The sequence below is a fragment of the Culex pipiens genome, chromosome 3 (assembly GCF_016801865.2).
Source record: "Culex pipiens pallens isolate TS chromosome 3, TS_CPP_V2, whole genome shotgun sequence".
NCBI classification, from domain to species: Eukaryota; Metazoa; Arthropoda; class Insecta; order Diptera; family Culicidae; genus Culex; species Culex pipiens.
In genome coordinates, this window is record NC_068939.1 from 51,826,851 (window position 1) to 51,850,930 (window position 24,080).

Here is a 24,080-nt window from a genome sequence, read left to right on the forward strand (position 1 = left end):
CACTTAATCAGCACGGTCCACTTCCACAGTCCAGCCCAACCAAATTGACGAGTTTTGATAAATTTGTTTGCATTCCTCGAACATCGCACTGTGCGCATTCATCGATTTCCATCATATCGTTGCGGAAGCACCCAGACGATAACGTATCGTGTCGGGCACTTTTTAAGTTTAGTCTTTGAAAAAATGTCTCTCAGCGTCCCATATCCTGCGTGTCTTTATCGTCATTAATGCTGTCCGTCCGACCGCTGCACACAGATAGAAAATTTATGCTGCGAGCATAATTCAACCACCAACGCATACGTTCGCACGCACACACAGTTACAAAGCCGGCGGGTTTGCTATAATATTTTTAAAACGTGTTTTCAGGGGTGGTGGTGCACTTTATGGCGCTCATGCTCTCTCTCTCGTGTGTTGCATGATACACCGAAACACAGCGGCGAACGGCTTTCATTGTGTTAGTGGAGGGGATATCTTGTTTGAAATATTGAAATTAAATGTTAAATTTATTTGAAATTTTCAGGTTAAATTAAATAATCAACATTTGAGTAAAAAAAATCTACGACATTGTATGCAATTTACAAATCAAGTTTCCTAATTGTTAATTGCATATTTTTATATGAGATAGTATTGGTACGATACACACATGTTGAAGCGATGTGGCTTCTTTTTGTTTTTGCTTTCAAACATAGTTTGACTGCACAAATGTACAACATATGGGTAACATCTTGTAAAGTTATCAGCCATGAATTGAGTCATTCACCGATAATAAGGTATCTTATTGGAAATTGTTTCATTTCTGACAATATCTTGTGCATCGGAGAACATGATAATTTGTTTACAGACAGTTCAACCGTCTAGCATGTTTTGTAGTGTGAGTAGCAACGACCATCAATCATGTACCACTACCATTTAGGCGTCGCATAGTGTGGCAAATTGGCGAAACAAATACCATAATTTTCTGTATTACAATGTTTAATTACCATGCTACTCCATTGGTCTGCTTTGATGGAAACGCATGGTATTTTAGCTGTATTTGCAATATATTTGAGTATTTTTCAACCAAGCCGGTAGATTGAACAAAATCGTGAATCATCGGCATCTTTAAGAACTTATTTTGAAATAGATTCCCTAGGAAGTTATTGTTTGTTTGTTTCGTATGCCTTGATAAGGATCGGGATCGTAAAATCGGGATGACCCATTGGAGATGTATTTTAAACAAGTTCTCCATCTTTTCTAATTTAGAATATGTACGATTAAAAGAAATATATCGAAGAAAATTGTGCTCTTCGGTAAAAATTGCTAATCTCATGGTGGCACAAGTAAATTTTAATTGTTTGTGAATAATTCATATTTGGGGAAATTCTCGTATGTTTGACAAGTTAAGCACTCGCCCTAACTCCATCCAATTTGCTGAATTTCACTATTTAAATAGCAAATTTGGTAAAACTGATGATAGAAACTTGCTAGTTCTTTTAAAGTTTATGTCTCAAAACTTTGGCCAAAGTCAAAGGGAAATTGTACTTAAAAAGATTTTTTTAAGATATTTCAAAACTCATTCAATCTTGCTGAAAATGGAATGTTAAAGCTTCTTTTTATTTTGTAAAATCCCCAGATTTTTTGAAAAATATTTGCAGTGCCTTAAATTTTTATTCAAACTTTACAAACACAGTCCAGATTCAATTATCCGAAGGCCTTGGAAAAATTCCACTTCGGATGAACAAATCTTCCCATAGTCGAAACATAAAAAGCAGTTTTTTCGCAAACTTATTTTTATTTTTTGAACTCAAATAAGACTCTAATACTACTCAAAATTGATTTAGAATTTTAATATCCGAGATGTTGGCCAACCTGGATACCTGGACAGGTGTTGTTTTTATAACAAGTCCTGTTTAAATATCTGATTTTGTAATAATCGTGACCATCGGTAATGAGAAAAAAATAACATTAACAAAACTTAGGTTATTGTTATTATTATTGATCCGATTGTATGAGAGAATGCGAATAGACAATAAAAACTAAAGTTATGGCTCAAGTAAAATCAATCATTCATTGCGTTATTCATGTTATAATTCGTCTTGAAAAAAAGTTAATCAGCAGTTGATCTCTCTTGGAATAATTTTTGATAACACATTGCTAGCTTTATTTCATTTCGTTATCTTGTGATATTGTAACAGATTATCTGGTTGTTTTAATAATAAGTCCTGTCCTCCTGACAATAACAGAACTCGAACTTTCCCAGTTACATATTTCCACCTGCTCGGGAACAGGCAATCCAGGTCTGACTAGAAAAAAAAATCTGGAAAGTCACCTTTCTCAAGTTTATGAGCACAATTGTGTTAATTTTATTTTTTTTAAATTCACTTATCATACAAAAAATTAACAATATACATAGATTAATCGAACTTTATCCGGAAGAAATGTAGTTTTTTTCTTCAAATTGTCGCTAAATAATTTTGCATTGTCAAATTTATCTGGCAACCTGGCAACGCTGTAGGCAATCAACCACTCAAAATTTTAAGAAAATGAGATCACAGATCTCGAATTTGGAATAAAAAAAAAACGCTTTGGAAGTAATTTGTTGTGTTATGCTGTTGATTGCGATATTTTTTCGCATCTATCAACTGAATTAAAATTTGAAAGTTAATTTTGGATTGCAATCATGATACCCGAATTTTTTTTACGAACCCGAATTATTTTAAAATACCATGATGGAAACATCAAAGCAAAGCATCATTTCATGCGTTCCCATTAAAATGAAGCATGTTTGAATATATATGGGTAATTCTCTACCAACTCACACGAAATCGGGAAAAGTTGCCCCGACCCCTCTTCGTGAAACTTTGTCCTAAGGGATAACTTTTGTCCCTGATCACGAATCCGAGGTCCGTTTTTTGATATCTCGTGACGGAGGGGCGGTACGACCCCATACATTTTTGAACATGCGAAAAAAGAGGTGTTTTTCTATAATTTGCAGCCTGAAACGGTGATGAGATAGAATTTTGGTGTCAAAGGGACTTTTATGTAAAATTAGACGCCCGATTTGATGGCGTACTCAGAATTCCGAAAAAAACGTATTTTTCATCGGGGTAATTCTCCGCCAACTCACACAGCAGTTGCCCCGACCCCTCTTCGATTTGCGTGAAACTTTGTCCTAAGGGGTAACTTTTGTCCCTGATCACGAATCCGAGGTCCGTTTTTTGATATCTCGTGACGGAGGGGCGGTACGACCCCTTCCATTTTTGAACATGTGAAAAAAGAGGTTTTTTTCAATAATTTGCAGCCTGAAACGGTGATGAGATAGAAATTTGGTGTCAAAGGGACTTTTGTGTAAAATTAGACGCCCAATTTGATGGCGTACTCAGAATTCCGAATAAACGTATTTTTCATCGAAAAAAACACTAAAAAAGTTTTAAAAATTCTCCCATTTTCCGTTACTCGACTGTAAAAAATTTTGGAACATGTCATTTTATGGCAAATTTAATGTACTTTTCGAATCTACATTGACCCAGAAGGGTCATTTTTTCATTTAGAACAAAATTTTTTATTTTACAATTTCGTGTTTTTTCTAACTTTGCAGGGTTATTTTTTAGAGTGTAACAATGTTCTACAAAGTTGTAGAGCAGACAATTACAAAAATTTTGATATATAGACATAAGGGGTTTGCTTATAAACATCACGAGTTATCGCGATTTTACGAAAAAAAGTTTTGAAAAAGTTGGTCGTCATCGATCATGGCCGTTCATGGTCACCCGCGACAGACACGGACGACGAAACAAAGAGAAACGCAAAAAGTAACTTTTTCAAAACTTTTTTTCGTAAAATCGCGATAACTCGTGATGTTTATAAGCAAACTCCTTATGTCTATATATCAAAATTTTTGTAATTGTCTGCTCTACAACTTTGTAGAACATTGTTACACTCTAAAAAATAACCCTGCAAAGTTAGAAAAAACACGAAATTGCAAAATGAAAAATTTTGTTCTAAATGAAAAAATGACCCTTCTGGGTCAATGTAGATTCGAAAAGTACATTAAATTTCCCATAAAATGACATGTTCCAAAAAATTTTACAGTCGAGTAACGGAAAATGGGAGAATTTTTAAAACTTTTTTAGTGTTTTTTTCAATGAAAAATACGTTTATTCGGAATTCTGAGTACGCCATCAAATCGGGCGTCTAATTTTACATAAAAGTCCCTTTTGTTGGGGGGCAGTTTCAGTAACGGGTAGTTTGTAGGCTTTTGCGCACCCCTGGGTTGCATATCCGCTAGGTTGACAGATTTGACAGATCGCTCATTCCAAAAGTATCGCTCGCTCAATAAACATCGTTTTTCCTTTCGCTCTGTAAAACCGCGTGTTTTCCCGTTTACCTCTGGCCGAAATCCCATTCCCATAAGGTTATGGGCCCAGAGTGCGCGAGTGCCGGATTGTAAATCGGGAAAATCGGTTCGTCGTGATGGACTCGGAAAAGTCCGAGACGCGAGTGCCGTTGTTGAACGGATTCAACTACCTTTCGTGGAAGATCCGGATGCTCACGCTGCTTGATGAGCATGAGTTGATGGAGTGTATCGAACGGGAGTTGGAGCAGGACCCCGCCCTGATTCCGGTCCGGGGGGATGACGAGGCCCGGCGCGAGGCCAAATTGAAGGCACTGGAGAAACGCCGGCGGCGTAACAAAAAGTGCAAATCCATGCTCATCGAAAGGATCCACGACAACCAACTGGAGCACGTGGCCGATTGCAAGACGCCGAAGGACATTTGGGACAAGCTCCTGAAGGTGTTCGAGCGGAAGAGTGCAGCAAGCCGGATGAGCTTGAAGATGCAGCTGCTCGATTTGCGCTACAAGGGCGGCAGCTTGTGGGAGCATTTCCTAACCTTTGATCGCATCGTCCGTGCGCTGAAGGGGACCGGATCCAAGATGGACGACCTCGACGTCGTGTGCCATTTGTTGCTGACGATGAGGTCGACGGCTTACGCGACGGTTGTGACGACCTTGGAAACAATGGCGGAGGAGCAGCTGTCGTTGGAGTTCGTCCAGTGTCGTCTCCTTGACGAAGAGATCAAGCGCGGAGGAAAAGGTGTGGAGTTGGTTACCCCCAAGCGGGAGCCGGCTGCCTTCGTCGGAAAGCCGTCAGTGAAAAAGTGGAAGTGCTTCGCGTGCGGGCAGGTGGGCCACAAGGCGGCCGAATGCCCAGAGAAGGAGGAAAAGCAGTGTGCGAAGAAGAGTGCAGTGAAGAAAGAGAAGAAGAAAGGCAACGCCAACATGACGGAGGAGAAGAAGGAAGAGAAGAGAAGTGTGTGCTTTGTTGCTGACGAGTGCGGAGAAAGCAAAAACAAAGTGTTGTGGTTTGCCGACTCTGGTGCTTCAGAGCACATGTCAAACGATAGAAGCCTCTTCGAATCGATGGAACTGTTGGCTGAGCCAATCGAAATCGCTGTGGCACTGAGCGGCAAGACCGCGACTGCGAAGTATTCGGGAACGATCAAGATGATCGCTGTGGCCAATGGCGAAGAGTGTGAGTGTGTCCTGAAGAAAGTGCTGTACGCGCCGAGTCTCCGTTGCAACCTGTTCTCGATCCGCAAAGTGGAAATGGCGGGAATGGAGATTGTGTTCAAAAGCGGTGCGGTGAAAGTGCTTGCGGGCTCTGAAGTGGTCGCGTGTGGAAAGCGCAAGGGTTGCCAGTACGAGATGGAGTTCTACCCGCCGAGTGAGCCAACGTCGTCGATGTACTCGTGCGGTAAGATCAAGAAGAACTTCGAGCTCTGGCACCGGCGCTTCGGCCACCTGGGTGCGAAGAATCTCGAGAAGATAGTGCATCAGGAAATGGTCGAAGGAATGAAAAAGTGCGAAAGTGGAGACGAGACCATCTACTGCGAGCCCTGCATCGAAGCGAAGCAGACCCGGAAGCCGTTCGAGGATGGCCCCGGGAGGCGGTCCAAGCGCGTGCTGGAGATCGTGCACACGGACGTGTGCGGGCCAATAACACCGGCGGGGCACGACGGATGCCGATATTACGTCAGCTTCATCGACGACTGGAGCCGTTTTGCGATGTTGTACACGATGCAGTCGAAGGACCAGGTCTTCGAGTACTTCCAGCTGTATGAAGCGATGGTTACAGCGAAGTTCGGTGTCAAGATCTCGCGCCTTCGCTGCGACAATGGAGGTGAGTACCACAACAAGAACTTCGAGGAGTTTTGCCGACAGAAGGGTATCCAGATGCAGTTCACCGTGCCGTACACGCCAGAGCAGAACGGCATAAGTGAACGGTTCAATCGCACGGCGATGGAGAAGGCTCGGTCGATGCTGTTCGACGCACAAGTGGATACGAAGTTCTGGGGCGAGGCTGTCGAGACTGCTGCGTACCTGGTAAACCGCAGCCCAGCGAGCGCCATCGAAGAAGGTAAGACACCATTTGAACTGTGGGAGGGCCGCAAACCTGACGTGTCCGCCATGAAAGTCTGGGGTAGCCCTGCGTACTGCCACGTACCGAAGGAGAACCGTAAGAAGCTAGACCGCAAAACGTGGAAGGGGATTTTTCTGGGCTACCACTGCAACGGCTACAGAGTCTGGGACCCCGAAAGCGCAACGGTGGTTGCGATGAGAGACGTCGTCGTAGATGAGTCGGTCAAGATTGCTACTATCCAGGAGAGCGATGCCGAGACGCCGGAAGACGGCGTGATCTTGCTCAGAAGATACGAAAGCGACGACGAAGACAACGAGCCGGATCGAGGTCCGGATGTGGAGCTTGACCGCAGTGTTCGTGAAGCGGACGAGACTTCAGCAGGGGAGGCAGCACCGCCAGCGGTTGTTCCTGCCAGTCCCGCCGGAAGAACACCGGGAAGACCAGTGCGCTCGAAGGCGGCTCCACAGTGGCACCAGGACTACGAGATGAACTACGCTGCCTACGCACTGAATGCGTCCAGTTTCGTCGACAACTTTCCGGACACGCTGGAAGCCTTGAGAAAGCGGGACGACTGGCAGCACTGGCAGGCGGCGGTTCACGAGGAGATGCTGTCGCACCAGAAGAACAAGACGTGGACGCTCACCAAGCTCCCTGAAGGCAGAAAACCGATCACGTGCAAGTGGATCTTTAAGATCAAGCGGAGTGGAAGCGGTGATCCGGTTCGGTACAAGGCGCGTCTGGTGGCGCGCGGGTTCACGCAACGGTACGGATTTGATTACCTGGAGACGTACTCACCGGTTGCGAGAATGGATACGGTGCGGATGCTGCTGGCGGTGGCGAACCAACAACGCTTCGAGGTCCACCAGATGGACGTGAAAACTGCTTTCCTGAACGGAACGCTACAGGAAGAGATCTACATGGTTCCGCCCGAGGGTCTCCAAGTGAAGCCAGGTCTCGTCTGTCATCTTAATCGTGCCCTGTACGGTTTGAAGCAGGCATCCAGGACGTGGAACGAAAGGTTCCACAAGTTTGTGCTCGAGCTCGGGTTCTCCAGAAGCGAGAACGACCCGTGCCTGTACGTCAAAGGAGAGGAAGGTCGCCAACTGTTCCTCCTACTGTACGTGGATGATATTCTCATCGGAAGCAAGCACAAACAAGCGATTCTCCAAGTGAAGGCAAAGCTAGCGAAGGAGTTCGAGATGTCCGACCTCGGCGAGGTGAGCAGCTTCCTCGGGATGACCATCGAGAGGAACGTGGAGAAGCGCGTCATGAGAATCTCGCAGAAGCAGTACCTTGAAGGTCTTCTCCAGCGGTTTGCAATGGACGACTGCAAGCCGGCAGCGACACCCCTCGAGTGCCATCTGAAGCTGAACAAAGGAGAAGAAGCAGAGAGGACGAGCAAGCCATACCGGGAGCTGGTGGGTTGCTTGAACTACGTCAGCCAGACAACGCGTCCGGATCTCTGCGCTGCCGTGAATCTGTTCAGCCAGTACCAGAACTGCCCGACGGACCAGCATTGGAGCTATCTGAAGCGAGTTCTACGGTACGTGAAAGGAACTTTGGACGTCGGTCTGGAGTTCAACGGCGGCGACGACGAGAAGGAGCTGTTGGCGTACTGCGACGCGGATTGGGGGAATGACGTCAACGACCGTCGTTCCATCTCCGGCTACGCTTTCCGAGTCTTCGGAGGCACTGTGGCCTGGCAGACGCGCAAGCAGCAAAGTGTGGCGTTGTCTTCAATTGAAGCGGAGTTTGTGGCTCTGTGTAACGCTGCGTGTGAAGGAGTGTGGCTACGCAGATTGTTGGAAGACTTCGGAGTAGTTATCGGCGGCGCCGTGACTTACTTTGAGGACAACCAGTCGTGCATCAGGGTGGCTGAAGAGCCACGTGACAGTCGACGCATGAAGCACGTGGATATAAAGTTCAACTTTATCCGCGAGCTGGTTCAGGAGGAGAAGATTTCGGTAAAGTACATCCCAACTGATCAACAACTAGCCGATATCATGACAAAAGGGTTGCCTTCTGCAGCTTTTGCACGACTTCGGGACGAGCTGGGACTGAAGAGTTCCAGAAACAGAGCAGGGGTGTTGGGGGGCAGTTTCAGTAACGGGTAGTTTGTAGGCTTTTGCGCACCCCTGGGTTGCATATCCGCTAGGTTGACAGATTTGACAGATCGCTCATTCCAAAAGTATCGCTCGCTCAATAAACATCGTTTTTCTTTTCGCTCTGTAAAACCGCGTGTTTTCCCGTTTACCTCTGGCCGAAATCCCATTCCCATAACCTTTGACACCAAATTTCTATCTCATCACCGTTTCAGGCTGCAAATTGTTGAAAAACACCTCTTTTTTCGCATGTTCAAAAATGGAAGGGGTCGTACCGCCCCTCCGTCACGAGATATCAAAAAACGGACCTCGGATTCGTGATCAGGGACAAAAGTTACCCCTTAGGACAAAGTTTCACGCAAATCGAAGAGGGGTCGGGGCAACTTTTCCCGATTTCGTGTGAGTTGGTAGAGAATTACCCATCGAAAAAAACACTAAAAATTTTTTAAAAATTCTCCCATTTTCCGTTACTCGAGTGTAAAAATTTTTGGAACATGTCAATTTATGGAAAATTTAATGTACTTTTCGAATTACCCATATATAAAATCATCAAAATTTCAGTAAGAAATTTCAAAACGCCTGTCACACTGTGCACTGCACACGCGGACAACTCCTTTTTTCAGCACTGACCAAGCTCTCAGACGCTCGCTACGCCGCCATATTGGCCATGTGTTTGTGCGTTCGTGCGTGTGCCCACACAAGCAAGTCGCCATATGCTGGAGGCACAAGGAATCTGGCTCGGCAAAAGGAGCAACAGCCGCGCGCACATACCATAAAAATTGAGAGAAGAACTCAACTCTCTTTCCTCGGTCGAACTTTACGCCCAACTTCAAATTTTCAAATCAATCATTTCACTTTGAACTTTGGTAGCGTTCAGTTCAGTGTTTGTAACGGCAAGCCGGCGTGAGGATTAGTTTTGTCGAGTTAGAATATCTGTCGTGTTCTTAATTGTTGAGCGCGTTTCAGTTTGTTAGATTATTGTGTAGTCTAGTAGAGTTCTATCGGTTTCTGTTGACGAACGCGTGATCAAGTAAGTATCTTTTTTGGGTCAGTTTTGCTTGATAAAGGGATCAAAAACCAGTTTTTTTTTCTGTGGGTTTTCGAAGAAGACAATTAAGACAAAAGAAAGTTACCGCAGGCAACCGGGGTGTGACAAGGACAGTGACAACGGGGTCCATTTTTCATCTTTCGAAACACTTGCAAACTGCTGTACCTACATACATCAACCGAGATCGGGAAGATCGTCCGAGAAGAAGATCGCGCTGAAACGATCAAGTTTTTTTTTGTTGCGATGCCCTTCTTCTTGTCCAGCGTTCTGCTGCGTGTCCGTTGCTTCTTGAGTTTCCTTTAATTCCCCTGTTGTTGGCTAATTATTTGACCGGTTCGCTATACAATCTTCTTACTCTACATGTGCGTACCTCTCTTCTTCCAGGCAAAGATCCCGGGACGTCACGGACTTCATCCTTGCAGTGCGATCGCGACTTCGGTTTCCGAAAACGACAACTTCGGCCGGTTGATTTTTGCCCGCTAGTGTGTGCGAGACCACGCCAAACGAAACATACGCGAAGAAAACAAAGTTATTAAGGGAAGAACAGAAGAAAAACCGCGATAAAAAAACCTCGCGCTCGCGACTTTGTGTATTTTATAGAAAAAGAGAAAGAGAGAGAGAGCGCGAATCTCGCGAGAGAAAATCACACAAAACGCACACAAACACAGTGACAGCAAAGTATAACAAAGGAAAAAGCCCGACATCGGTCCGGCTTCTCTCCGAACATCCCTCGCGCCAGTCGCGTTCAAGTCAGTGACGAGAGTGGAGCGTTTTCCTTCCTGCAGCTACAGTTTCGGGTTCGAGTCCAGTGTGGTACGGCGCAAAGCAAAAGAGAGAAAAAAAGAGTTTTAATCGGAGTAGTGCGTTAGTTGTGCAAGTGCAGTACGTTCGCGTGTGCGTGTGTGTTTTTGTGCGAAAAGAGAAAGAAGTGCGTTGGAAAACCGGGAAGCGTCGCGTTGCAGAATAAAAAAGAAGCACGTGAAAATTGGCAAAAGAGACCACGACAACGACGAGGAGCGTTAGAGGCACAAATTAAAGAAAAAGAAATAAAAAAGGCGGCGACCAAACCCTTCTCGGCATCAACCGGAAGAAGCTACATATGGTGAGTCATAGTCGATTGATTTTTTTTTTGAGGCGATTTTTCCGGGAACTTTGGGGATTTTTAACTAAATGTGATGAATCAATTCTATTGCGACAGTTTATTTAAAATTGATTAATTTGTTAATCTTGTTATAAAAATTAGCTGAAAATCAACGACAAATATGGGAACATATTGCTTCCAATATGGCTCTGACTTCGGTTCAACTAATATTAATTTTGCCATATTTTTTTTCAAGTGAGCATTAAAAATCATTTTTCTTTGTGAAAAGATGCACGGTTTTACAAAAAAGAGTTAAAAACAGTTTTTCGTAAAGATGAAATAAAAAAGATTATTAAATGCAAGAAAACATTTTTCATTAAATTTTTAATTTCTAGGACCAAACTCTAAGAAAGAAAAAAAGCAAAAAATAATAATAATTTAAATGCAATAGATTTGAAATTTGAATGAAAAAAGTGCGTTGAAACGTCTTGAAATTAAAAGGCTTACAAAAAACATGTATAAACGAAAAAATATTGTTGTTGAAATTTTTTTCACTGCTTTATTTCAGGTTTTTGCCCCACGCCTTCGCCTTAACAAATCCCAAAAATCGGGGGGCAAAAATAATTATTGCTGAAAAAAAATCATTTGAATAAATATAAGTGTACAAATGATTGCTAATGATAAAAAATAATTTGTGTAACGTTTATTTTTTATATTTGTAATCTAATAACACTGTTAGACTTTGAACAAATTTTGAATTATAATAAAAAACTTTATAAAAAAAATCGATAGAAGCATTTTGTGATACTTTTTCCTATCAGTTTTTGAAAATTTGAAATTTGAAATTAAGTTTTTTTTTATTACGGCTGTTGCAAAAAAAAAATCAAAGTTTTTGTCTCTCCCCTTTTCTTTTTCACAAAATTCCAATCAATTGATTTAAATTAAAAAAAAAATCCTTACGTTTAGAATAATTTTTACATGTTCGTCATTTTTTTTAGTTTTTTTTCGGAAAAACAATGTTTCGTCAAAACATAGATTATTTTAGAACTAATGATTGCAAACTAACTGTACAACTGTTTAATGCATTTTCCAGCAACTTTTTCATTAAAATTCAAAAAATCGGGCTTGTAATTTCAATTTTTATATTTTTTTGCCCCCCTCCCTCGACCACAAAATTATTAATTAAAAAAAGTAGCATCGGCCTAAGTTGTGAAATTTCAAAAGAGATATTTTTTGATATTTTTTGTGTTTTTTTGTGGACCAAAATTCAACTTTTGTGCCACACCCAAGTTTGGAAATGTTTTGTTATTTCGTGTTTTTTAAAGTTTTTTTTAAATGTTGAAAAAAAAAATCACTTAAACTTTGCATACAAAACATTCTTATCATTTCTTTTTTCTAAAAATGCGCCAGTTTCGAGTTAAAGTTATTTGAAGTTTGAATAGCTTAACAAATTCTGTGTTTAAAAACATCATTATGAAAAAAAAAACAATTAAATTGTTTTCAAGATTTAGCAGTGCAAAACATTTAAATTAGGTAACAACATTTTTAAAGTGTTTTCCAACTGACTTTAATTTCTCAACAGAGGGAATCTCGATCTCGGCGACCAGTGGTCTGATTTCCAATGTCAATTAAAAGGGCTGTACCATTTTCTTATCTTTAGAATAAAAAATATCAGAACTTGAAAATAAAGCGTAACATTTCAAAAGGCCTGGAAACATGATTTTTTATCGTTTTGATTTTTTTTGAAACAATTTCACAAAACCTTATATTTTCAATGCAAACTGAAACATAAAACTACAAATTTTTATTGTAAATCTGACAAAACAAAATCAATAACACTTCTCTTGGTTCGGAGAACATATTTTAATCTCAATTTTTTTTTTGAATTAAGAAAAAAGTATTTTTATTTGCACAAACATTAAAAAATAGAAATGCTACTCTAGTGTTTCGTCGAATTACAAATCTCACAGATTTACCCATTGTATGTGATTAATGAATTTTCCGCAAAACTGGGGAATGTTTACCACATTCTTAATAGAGCTGCTACTTGCAAATACGAGCAAAATCAGAACTAATTGAAATTAAAAAAAAATACCTAAGGCGAGTGGTTTTTGTTTGCGGATTTTTTTTTTAAATAAAAAAAAATCCTTAAATTGTTATAATGAACCATCTACAAAATCACGCAGCTCAAATTGTCCAAATAAAAATCAAGATTACAACATTTTTTGTGTATGGTTATCAGAATTTATTTAAATAAGTATGATTGTTGACTAATGACAAAACAGGTTTCTCGGGTCCAATCAGTCATTCGTATAGCAAATTGAAAATATAAACCAGATCCTTATCACAAATCAGAACCAACCCGCAGTAAACAAATTTACTTTTTCAGAACGAAATGATAAGGATTTTCGGTGCTTTTTATGACCAACACAGTTTGTGGCTTTATTTTTTTTCGAATCAAATAATTGACTGTTTCAAAACTTTATTGATAATCTTGTATATTATTCCAACAAAACCTGTACTAAATCCTGCCTTCTTTCAAAACTCACCAAATGGCAAGTGCTTCACCGCATCTGAATCACCTTTTTGATAGGAAGCAGATTACACAGCTCTTCTATAGCGCTGACGACTTTTCGCCACCAGACATTTCTCGGAAGTTTGACTCATCTTAGGGGCACCAACCAACCCCGCCCACCTCCCTGGGCCGGTCATCCGTGACTAAAAATTCAACCACCGCGCACAGTGAGCGATTTTCGCTTTCGTTTCGAGGAAGGAGCATCCCCCCAGCCCAGCCCAGGCCACGCGTTAAGTAAACACTTTTCGATAATTGATTCAATTATTTTGAAATTAAACATGAAAGTGAGAGCGGCGCGGAGGTGCTTCTGTTTTTGAGCCGTCGTCGGTTAAGGAGCTGTCTTGCAAGATGGTTGAAGTGTTGCATCAATCTGCTCTTTTTTTATCAGTTGTTGCATTTTGATCGATTTCTTTGGTATGTTCAATAACGTTCCGGGTTAACAGGTTATCCGTTTTTTTTTGTTTATTAAATTTTTCGTAGAGTGTCCAAACGACCCTACTTTTTATGTCAACAAATAATTCAAACATCAATCAAACATAATGCCAACAAAATTTTGTAAAAACTGTAAATTAAAAATTAAATTTGGAATGCTAACGCCTAAATAACTAATAACATCGGTCAAACTCGACAAACTCTTCCAACAGCCCAACCAAGAGGCAAAAACACTTGATCCTGCAATTCCACAAGAATCAAAAGTTTCACACCAGGGGAAGCAAATAAACGGAAAAAGGGGTGAGTCCCTCGCCGTCGTCTAGCAGGGACAGACAGTCAGGGCGCAGGCAAAAAAGGACGCCCTCGATTCCCGTGTATTAGTGCTGCAAGGGTGCAATTCAGACAACGTGGCCATATAGAGTAGTTATCCTGAGCTTTTCAAGTGTTGGTGTGTACCTGCGTTGCATGTGTATTTTGTTTCTTCCTGTTTTACAACACTGTCTGTCTGTTGGAGTTTTTAAAATTAGAGATGACACCGGCACGGCTGCTGAATAAGGGTTTTGGATCGGGTTGGGATTATTTATGTTTATTGCTCTGTCCACCCAGACCTTATTGTTACATTGGAATGTGGAGGGAGCTTATTTTTTTACCTAATCTAATCTAATCTAATCTAACACAAACGCAGCCAGTCCGATGAAAGCATGCTGGAAAGTCTTGTGATTAGATTACGCCCCAAGCACTTTTCTTGTCATTATTAATAATTGCAGTACATCCGAGAACACCCGAAAATGTATTGCAAAAATTAAAGCGGCCAGCCCTACTACGTTGTGTTTACCGCAGAGAGGATTCTGAGAACGGATCACATTTCACAGAATCTACAGGGGAGGAAGGATGCGTGGACATACCGTACCAAACGCTCCTGTTTACAGTTTCATATGTGTTTTGTATGATGTGTAAAGTGTAAAATATAGTGTGGTTATATAATCAAATAAATATAATAATGCAGTATAATGATCATTTAATAAAATCCCTTCACCTATATATAATAACCAAGCACCCAAGCACATAAACAGCGGCACAAAAGAAATGAAAATGAGCATGCAAAAACAAGACAACGCGTCCCCGTGGTCACCGCACTAATGATGCCATTATTTAATTATAATAACCACGCACCCAAGCACACAAACAGCGACACAAAAGAAATGAAAATGAGCATGCAAAAACAAGACAACGCGTCCCCGTGGTCACCGCACTAATGATGCCATTATTTAATTATAATAACCACGCACCCAAGCACACAAACAGCGACACAAAAGAAATGAAAATGAGCATGCAAAAACAAGACAGCGCGTCCCCGTGGTCAGCGCACTAATCGTGGAGGGAGCTTATTTTTTTACCTGAAAAAAACATGATACTGGTTTATCAAACATGACGTTTCAATATATTGATAACGATATTAATTTCAAATCGATAAAACAGAAAGAGTTTATCCTTATTTTTTTTAAGAAATCCACAATGTTCGATATTTCAATGCTAAATTGGCTTGATTTTCAGAGGATTTATCATCAATTAAGAAATCATCTCTAATATATGACGAAGTCCAGATTGCATCCCGCTAAAATCATCACATTTAATTATGAGGAATTCTCTATGATTTTGGTCATTCAATTTTTTTTTGTATTTTTTAATCCGGCTGAAGCCATTTTGCATCATTAGTTTGTCCATATAATTTTCTATACAAATTTGGCAGCTGTCCATACAAAAATGATATGTGAAAATTATCTTTTGAATCTTTTGAAAAGTATTTTTTGAAGGATTTTTTTTATCGAATCGATTTGGTGTTTTCGACAAAGTTGTAGGTATAGATATGGACTACACTGAAAAAAATGCCCGCCCGTGTGGTTTAATCGGATCGCGCACTGAACTCACAATCCAGAGGTTGCTGGTTCGGCGGGCGCTCTAAAAATTCTAAGTTTAAATATGGGTATTGGGCGCCGTCGCTCCGTGCCGTACTCAAACACTTATGAGCCCAGGGCGGCGAAGTTCTTGTAGGTAAAAGGAAGACACTAGTGGTTGGTACTAGCAATGGTGGCCGACATCTATAACACTCAACTTCGTCGTTCGAAAAAAAAAATTATGCACGATAACATTTTTTTTTGTGATTTTTTATTTCACTTTTTGGCACTAAATCTTGATTCGCCAAAAAACACAATTTTTATTTTTTTTTCTGATATGCTTGATAGGGACCATCCATAAACCACGTGGACACTTTAGGGGGGGGGGGGTATGGCGATTGTCCACGCTCCATACAAAAAAGATTTTTTTTGTATGGACAATTGTCCACGAGGGGGGAGGGGGGGGTTCGAGATTCCCAAAAAAGTGTCCACGTGGTTTATGGATGGTCCCATATCAAATGCCAACGTTTCAGAAATTTCCAGAATGGGCAAAAAAGTCTTTGACCGAGTTATGATTTTTTGAATCAATACATTTTTTTTTCAAGAAATCGAATTAGGCCGTTGCAAATATTTTTCAAAGTTTATGCCCCCCCCCCCTTCAAAATTGGTCTGAAAAATTAGGGAGCAAAAAAAATTCCCAAAAAAACTTAAAAATTTACATGAAAATAGAAGTCTAATCAACTGAAAAAAATCTAAAATGCATTTTTCTGCATTGATAATCATATTCAGCATGTTTGGGCTTTTTTTTTAAATGTTTTGATTTTTTATGTAATTCCAATGACAGCACCGCAAAAAAATATGTTTCGCAAAAAAATAAAATTTTCGTCAATACTTAGATATTTTTGAAAATCAATGATGGTAAAACAATTGGACAGGTGTATAATGCATTTTTAACACTTTTTTCCTTAAAATGTTGAAAACATGGCTCGTAATATCAATTTTTATACTTTTTTACGTTTTCAAAAGTGAACTTGGCCGCCATTGCAAAACATAATTGAGATCTTTCGAGTATAATTTATACCAGATTTTTGGTATTTGTCTATTTTTAAGGCAAAAATTGAGAAAATCTGTTTCAAAAAGTTAATAAAAGTTCCTTATTTTTATGGAATTTGGTTGCTTGGGCTATAATCGAAAATAGAAACAGCAAACGTGCATACAGGAGTGGTTTCTGAGTGACGGTGTTGGTAGAATATTCGAGAATTGAAATCAAAATTGTCCCGCCCGTGTGGATCAATTGGACCGCGCACTGGACTCACAATCCAGAGGTCGCCGGTTCAAATCCCGCGGTGGGCGCTCTAAAAAATATTTGTGTAAATATGGGTATTCATATACTTAGAAGCCCAGGGCGGCGAAATCCTTGTAGATAAAAAGGAAGACACTAGTGATTGGTACTAGCAATGGTGGCCGACATCTATAAAGTAAACTTAGTTTTTTTGCAATCAACATTTGGGGATCTGTGAAGGTCAGAAGGTTGCAATCGACTTACGACAAGATAGCATCACGATCACGACGTTTTGTACACTTGCCGTAATGGCGTTGCTATAATCCATTCTCTAACTGTCTATCCAATAACGTCAGCCATTATGGCTCGATCGTAAAGTATGTGGTTGGCATACACAAGGCAAACAGACATGAATTTAAAGTTTTTTAAATTTAATTAATCTAATTCTGGCAAGCAACTAACTGTTTGTAAGCACTTTAAACTATCGCTATTTGCTCTCTACCTTCACTAGTTCTCGGAACGCGCGGAGAAATTGCCACGTCTAGTGCACAATATGTTTTGCCAAATAAAAAAACTCTACTTTCGCACTCCCATCAGTCAATAGGTCATTAAAGAGCCGGGTACAGTACTCCAGCTCCAGCGGGGTTAAAGCCCCATAAAAAACGAAAGCCCCCCCCAAAACATATAGGCATTTGTGTACTACACGTACATGCGCGCGCGCTCTTGTACATAGTGCGGCGCATGGTTGAACCAGCATGGTCGAGTTTCACTTGTTTCTCGCGGGCAAAACACTACCAAAACACAGCCCATCGAGATCGCGCGAAAAATGGACAGGCTAAAAACAACAAAAAAAAAACGCACCAATAACCACCATAATAAGCGTCCGGTTTTTTTTCTCTCTGTGCGAAAAGTCGCAAGACTTTGAAAGGTCGACTGAGTCGGTTTTTGACACTTGATACGAACGCGACCATTTGACAAATCTCTCTGCAAAACTTTAGGCCCAATTAGTTACCTGACGCGTGTGCACTTCCGGCGCGCTCACGTCACAGAAAACGAACATGGCGGCCATTATGGCGTCACCGCGTTCTTTTGTTTGTTTGTTTTGGGGCAGCGCAACCCCCGTTGCGTTAATTACATGTTGTCCAGTTTGCATATTATTTGGCAGACGCGTGTGAGAGCGTGTGTGCGCGCGCGTACGTAATTTACGGCTTGACCACCTCCGGTGCGCATCCTCTCTCTGTTCATCGTTGTCGAGTGGAGATTTATAGTTTTGAAAAACAAAACAAAAACAAAAGTGGTGGCGAAGTATGCTACTTATTACTAGTATGATGGTAATAAAATGTAAACATCCGAGTAAGAGTGTAAAACTGATAATTTGTCAACGCTATTTATTTTGTACCTGGACTGTCACTTTTTACATGGACCTCACTCACACTATCAAAATAATCGTTTGATAGTATGTGTTAGCGCCGTTTAAAAATGTCAAACCATCGGGGTTTCAGTGTATCACAACAATCATTTCTTCATGACGTGTCCATACACACAAATTCGTGTCCAATTGTCACGATGGCAACACGGCCGTTAAGCGCCAGCTTACACCTTTACGCGTTCCAGTAGCGGCCCCCGGCCGAAAATGGAGGCATTGGAATTAATGTCCGGAAGTTATCTGTTTTAAGAGATGGCTATCATATTTATTTTAATTCTGTTTAAAAAAATAACAACGCTATCAACAGAGTTGGTAGCAAGCAGACGGTGGCCGTTCGCTGTTGGTGCAAATGCGCGAAAATGAAAATAAAATTAAAAGAAGCAAAAAAAAAACGATGAATTTTAAATTCTATTCAATTTGGCGGGGTCTTTTTTACGGGGCGGCATACGTTGGTTCCCCCCGGTGTGGACGCTTCGTTTACTTGACGTCCCATATGGTGGGTGGAATGCAGTTAAAACTGCCCGGTGCGATTGTTGAAGAGTATTGGTATTGGACCAGGATATCATTGAATATCTTGAATTTCTCGAAACTATTGAATCTCTTGAGTACCACGTCCCTGAGTCCAGGTTCAATGCTGAAATCCATCCACTATCGAATTAAAAGTTTCAAAAGATTCATGAAATTTAAGGAATCTGGCAGATTCAAGAGCTTCATGATATTCAAGAGTTGCAAGATTTTGAAGACAATGAAAAAAGTAAGAAACTCAAGATCTTCTGTGGATGCAAGATTTTTAAGACAAACAGAATTGAAAGATTAAAGAAATTCAAGAGCTCTTGTCAACGAACTCAAATGATTCAAAAATTGAAAAATTTAAGATATTAAAGATATGCAAGAATTCATATTATGATTATCATATTAGATTATGAAGACATATAGAGCAATTCCAGCTCAAATCAGGATTTTTTTCTGGTACTTTTGTACCCAACCCTCTCCGATTTTAATAAAACTTTGTAGACATGTTATCCTAGGCCTATATAAGCCATTTTTGTGTATATGGAGCCAATAGTACTCGAAAATAACATTTGAGAAAAGCGTTAGGTTTTTGAATATTTTTGTATTTTGTAATTTAAAAATTACTGTATCTCGAAGCTGTTGCATCGTATCAAAAGTGGTCAAAGACAAACTTGTAGGAAATTAGACGGGCTTTCTGAAAAAAAAAAATACACTGAAACAAAAATACACGCCACATCTATGAGATTTTTTGATTTTTAAGTCTAAAACTGAAATTTAAAGATGAACGATTTTTTTTTCGTTCAAAGTTTTTGAGGAAATAGTTTAAAAAATAACCAAAAGACTGACGAAAAATGCAAGATGGTATGTCTCTCCTAAAAATATACAAAAATCATTTACTAAAACTGTTTTTTTTTTTGAAAAGTGGTCTAAACGTCAAATTTTTTGAAAACCGGTCCATATTGACCATTGTCCTATGTCCAATTCTTGGGAGGATACAGCGGTTTTAAAAATAAAAATGTTGAAAAAACGGGTGTTTTGGTGGTTTTTGGCAATTTCTATATAACATCACCTTTCAAATTTAAGTTTTAGACTTAAAAATCAAAAAATCTCATAGATGTGGCGTGTATTTTTGTTTCAGTGTATTTTATTCAGAAAGCCCGTCCAATTTCCTACAAGTTTGTCTTTGACCACTTTTTGATACGACACAACGGCTTCGAGATACAGTAATTTTTAAATTACAAAATACAAAAATATTAAAATACCTTACACCCTTCTCAAATGTTATTTTCGAGTACTATTGGCTCCATATACACAAAAATGGCTTACATGGGCCTAGGATAACATGTCTACAAAATTTCATTGAAATCGGAGAGGGTCGGGTACAAAAGTACCAGAAAAATTCCTGATTTGAGCTGGAATTACTCTATAGAAATTGAAAAGATTCATAAAATTCATAAAGGGGTTTAAAATATTCGAGAAACTCAAAAGATTCAAGATATTCAAGAGATGCAAGATTCTGAAAATAAATAGAAATTTAAGAGATTCTAGAAAATCAAGAGAGTCAAGAAACTTTAAAGATTCAGTAATTTCAAAAGATTCTGGAAATTTATGGAAACTGATAGATTCATAAGATTTGAGATATTCAAGGGTCTCAAGAGATCCAAGAAATTCCAGAGATTTAAGAGATTGGAGTAATCCAAGAGATTCAAGATATTCAAGAGATGCAAGATTTTTAAGACAAATAGAATTTTAAAGAGATTCTTGAAATTCCAGAGGGCCAAGAAACTTAAAAGTTTCAATAGTTTTAAAAGATTGTAATTCTTTCAGAGATTCGAGAGATTCAAGAAATTAAAGAGAGTCAAAAAAATCGAGAGATTCTAGTAACTCAGATTCAAGAAATTCAAGAGTCAGCGGTAACATTTGGTCTGGGAGTGAGATTGGATCATACAAATTTCTGCATTTTTGTATGACCCAATTTCACTTCCACACCCAATGTCGCCCCTAACAACGGAAAATGTTTTATTTCTGTAAGCTTGAACCTTCTTGGTCCGTTCGCTGCCCTAGAGAAATGCATGAGATTCAAGAAATTTCAGAGGATCATTTTTTGAAATTAATAAACCTCATGAATTTCTTGAATCTCATGCATTTCTCTAGGGCAGCGAACGGACCAAGAAGGTTCAAGGAATTCAACTTATTCAAGAGATTTAGAAATTTAAGAGATTAAAAGGGATTCAAGAAATTCAAGGGATTGGAGAGATTAAAGAAACTCAAGCTATTTTTGAGATTTAAAAGATTCAAGTAATGTGATTCAAGATCATTCTAAGATTCAACAGATTATTCAATATTTAAGAACTCCAGTAGAATATAAAGATTCAATAGATTGACGAGATTCAAATCATGCAATTGAAGAGATTCAAACTCAACAACGGAGCACAGTGCTTTTTGCTCTCTTGATTCTAATAACATCCCTTGCTTCATGATGATATAGAGTGGGCAGATTGCATCGACGCCAACGGTCATGCGCTCGGTGACCATGATTGTCCTGGTCTGAAGTATGGTCCATGTGGAAGCTGGAGCATCCATCCTGGAACAAGTTTTTGTCGTGTGTGCCCACACGCTTGATGCATCTGAAAAAGGGACGACCTGGTGTGTGCAGGAATGCTGAATATTGCATTTCAGTGAATCTGAGTGGGATTGAGCAGGTATTTGTACCCTGGATGAGTTGGCTTTATAGTTGCAGATTCTATGAAGTGTATGGGAAGATCTACAAATTAATGTTTTTGTAATAGATTCTTCGAAGCTGAAACGGATCATATTACCCTTTTGAATTTCTACAGAATTAGTATAACCAACTGTTTCAACAATCACCCTTATGAAACCTGCCAAGAAATTTAAAAGGCATCCGCAACGCGGGTCCATTATCCGCTAATAACCATCCCAAAATCCGTGGAGAGCGCCGTTCAACCTGCCAAACAACTCCAAGCAGCGTAACAGCCCCCGAACATCGTGGATAATCCAACAACGCACAGCTCAAATCGCACAACCACGCGCTCATTATCAACGGTCAGTACCAAAAATGGCCACCGTATGGCGCTGCTGCTGCTGCTGCTTTTTTTCGTTAAAATGCGATAATTTCCTTTTTATTTCTCTCTACCCAAACACAACGCAGAGCAGCAGCAAAACGCAAGAAATGCTGTAACAATTTCATGCTCGCTAAAATGTGCGGCTAGTGAAAATAATGATGCAGCTCACACAATTTTCCACGCGTCTTTAGCGAAGCCCCGCCGCACATAACCAACAAAAAGCAAAAAGATGAAGGATGGCAAACAATGCACATCACGAGAAAAAACATAACGATTTAACGAGAAAGTTGGGATGTTTGCGAAAAATTTGAAAAGTTTAAATCATAAAATCTGTTCGATATCTGACATATTACCCCAAATCACAGACTTGTGCGTCTTCTCATTAAATAACCACCTTAATTTTTTGGCTTTCATTTGCCCGTTTCTTATGGTTTTCCAACACTTCAACCCGGAGGATGTCTTACGGTTGTCCACGGTGCATTTGTGGTGCACTTTAAGGTTTGCATCGCTTTATCTGCGAAGCTCAACAAGTGTGACCACTGCAGCCAGAAGACTTCACTTTACGCTTTATCTTGGTTTTTAATTTAAGGTTTTTTTTTCGGGGAAAAGAGCGGATGAGCGATGATGATGGTAACAAGACAGCAGGCCCTGTCTTGAGTGACAGTCTGAAAATAAGATTACGCCTGGTAGCCACAGACAAATGGTTGTGTTTTATTTCAAGGATGTCTGCTAAAGGATGCCTTGAAGTCGGTAGCATTTCTTCAATAATTACGAATTTACTTTCATTTAGTGCTACATAAGGTTTCATTCTTAGCACAAGCTAAGTGAAAGCTGACGATAGCGTTGCGATTGATTACAATCCATTTAGCGAGTCGTAACTCAACTCGCTCTTGATACTTCATCATAGATCAGGACGTGATCATAAATCCTCTTTGAAATACGCAGATAGTTTGTCACCGTGCCGTAAGCCACTATTTATGTGCTCCGTGTGAGTTCTTGTGTAATCTTAGGTGTCCTGCAGATCCTAGAGTGTACTTGATTTTAAGTCTTAACCATATGTCAATACCGGCGCTGGCCACGTTCAACAGAAAGATATCTTAGAGTGCATGATGTATGTAAATTTGCATAAAAATCATGTAATCCTCAGATTTGGATGTAAAACTTACAATCCACTTCTAAGTATGCTGAAATCAGGTACAGCCTCTTCGTTAAGCAATGTACTCAGCGGTAATGCCGCCCATGATAGGATACGCCCGACAAGTGGTGTCCGACGGCGTCCGCCAAAATGATAATGAGGAAACGAAACTATGCGCGCTGTTCGCGAGAACATTACGTGAGGAAATTTCGTAATTTTCAATTATCATTTTCCCTCGCTTTTTTCTCTCTCTCTCTCTCTCGAATCTCCTTAACTCTCGGTGCATAAATTAAACCACTTTGGTGGCTGCATCACCGTCGGAATTGAATCTTCAGCAGGCCGCAACCTTGGCAGGCTTGTTTACTTTTCGACTTTGAGATTGAGACGTTACCACGCAATAGTTCCACCGAGAACGGCGCGCGTGACTGGAATAGCGCGTGGTGGTAGATTCCTTAAGATTTCATTCGGTCTCCCCCAGTGACCCATTGATACGCTTCGAGTGGCAAGGTGTGAGCCTCGTAAATCAAACGAACTAACAAGCCGTACCATTGGAAAAGCATTACAGCGGTGCACGATGAAAGTGTTGCGCGCAGCTCTTCACCGGTGAATGGAATGAACCGAATCGACTTGCTAAATAGATGTAACGGGCGCCCGCGCACGCGTTACAGTTGAGGGATCCCCCCCCTCCTAGGGGTGCGGTGGAGCGTGACGCGTTTGGTACGGTATTGACATTGAAAATGAAAGTTGCAGCCGGGGTGGGAACGCGGTCTGGGTTGTGTTTATAGTTTTGGAGTTTTGGGTGGTGATGATGATGAAGATGGACGGACAGTTTGGATGGGATCCAGCTGATGAAAATAGACATCCGATAGGGTTGGGAAGGGGAATTGGATAGCATTTAATTGAATCCAGTTGGTTTCAATTTGATTTTCTGTGGAAAATAAATTAAGGTTGTTCTATTTGTAAATTCAACAAATACAGCTATCTTTATCATACACAAATATGAGATACTATCGCATGTTTGACAGATAAAAAACATGGTTCTATGACAGTCCAATTAGCAATTTCTCACTGTTTCAACAAATTGTACTGCAAAGGTTATGATAGAATT

General features: G+C 40.3%; 1 protein-coding gene across 1 annotated transcript in view; it reads left to right on the forward strand.

Moving 5' to 3' along the window:
- The first annotated feature begins 9,337 nt into the window (after positions 1 to 9,337).
- LOC120412918 (synaptic vesicle membrane protein VAT-1 homolog-like) overlaps positions 9,338 to 24,080 on the forward strand; it is an 85,883-nt gene continuing 71,140 nt past the window's right edge. The window contains exons 1-2 of the mRNA XM_039573550.2: positions 9,338 to 9,532; positions 9,935 to 10,652. The gene's annotated coding sequence lies outside the window, so the exon portion shown is untranslated. The remainder of the gene's footprint in view (positions 9,533 to 9,934; positions 10,653 to 24,080) is intronic.